This window comes from Pteropus vampyrus, unplaced genomic scaffold, assembly GCF_000151845.1.
Source record: "Pteropus vampyrus isolate Shadow unplaced genomic scaffold, Pvam_2.0 Scaffold11180, whole genome shotgun sequence".
NCBI lineage: Eukaryota > Metazoa > Chordata > Mammalia > Chiroptera > Pteropodidae > Pteropus > Pteropus vampyrus.
In genome coordinates, this window is record NW_011899961.1 from 2721 (window position 1) to 4383 (window position 1663).

Consider the following 1663-nt stretch of genomic DNA (forward strand, 5'->3'; position numbering starts at 1 on the left):
CGTGAGTCTCCAGGGACAGTCTTTCTAGGCATCCTGCCAGGGAGGTTTAGAATTCATAGACTCTCAGCACTGGAAGGGCCCTCATAGAGGAGTGACTTCACCATCCCCGTTTTAGAGATGAGGAAACTGAGGTCCAGAGAGTGGCTCAGAGCAGGGCTCCCAGTAGGGTCAGCAGGGAAGCCACACAGAGCAGAGTGACACATACCCGTGCCCACCTGTCCAGAACAGCGAGAGCACACGGCCTGCCCAACGTGCCCCTGACACCTGGGAGGGCTCCTCTCTTGCCTGGATCACCTCATCTATAAAAGACAAAGTGTTTAGGGGTTTGGCCAGGCTGCTCATCTAGGGGGAGCTTAGGCAGGGGGAAGCCAGCCACACAGAAGGACCCTGAGGGGTCCTCGGCTCATGCGATGTCCATCTCCTCTGCTCTGCTTAGAAACCAGACCTCATGGCCCACATCTGCGCTCTGCCATTTACTAGCTATATGACCTTGGCAAGTTATTGGACCTCTTTACTGGACCTCTCGGAGCCAGTTTTCTTAATTGAGAAGGTGATTAAAGCACTATCGTTAGGGTTTGGAGGTTCTCATGAGGTCAATTATAATGGAGGCTTACAATTGTCAATTCCAGGTGGGTGGGGCAGAGGACTCATGGTACCCTGAGGTGTGCTGTTATTGGTGACCCCACTCTCCTCCCTGGAAGGCGTCAGAGCTCCTTCTAGCAAGGACATTCACTCCACATATTCGAGTCCTGAGAGGAGAGTCGACTCTTTAGTCACATAGCAGGGGATTCCAGAGTTCTGAGGCAGGGGACAGGGATTACTGCCCCAAATCACAGAACCTCAGAGTCTCAGAGATGGCTATCACTGGGTCCAATTCCTGCATCCTTAAAACCACGCCCCTGGGGGTACAAGCCTCTGTTTACCTACTCAACTGACAGGGAGCTCGCTACCCCGAAGAGGGGCCTTCTACTAATGAACATTCCTCAGCTATAAAAGTTGCTTCTTACATTACCCTCCACCCCTTAATATGGTTCTGCCCCCTACTGTCACAAAGAGAAAAAGCTTCCTCTTTCCAACCTGAGAGCCTGGCAGAGACTGAGACACAAATCACATCCCCATGGGGCATGGGTCAGAATAAACATCCCCAGTCCCACTGATATTTCTTACGACACAATGACACAATTAAGGTAATTGTAGTTAACACTCACTGGGTTCTTACTGCGCACCCAGCCGTGTGCTTTACATATCTTGTCTTAATTAATTTCCATGACAACCCTATGCAGCACAAACTATTATTATCTGCTTTTTGGTAATGAGAAAAGCAAGGCTCAGAGAGGTACAGCGAGCTGCCCAAGGGCACAGAGCCAGAAAGCGGTGGAGCTGGCTCACCTTTGCTCTGCATGACTCCAGAAAGCACCAAACTTTCTGGCTAGCGGGTTCCCACAGTAGGAGGCTCACAGGAAGTGCTTTGCTGTTTGGAGAACCTAGAACTCCTAAGTCCCTGCACTTTTCTTCATTTCTCCTCACTTCCCTGCTTCAACCCTATCCCCAGGCTGGTTCTAAAGGCCACGGGTTTAGGAAATGCTCAAATGGCAGAGCGTGATAACCCTCAAGGATAAGCTGGCCTAGGAGGCTTAGAGAGGGAAAGGGTCACAGAGGAGGC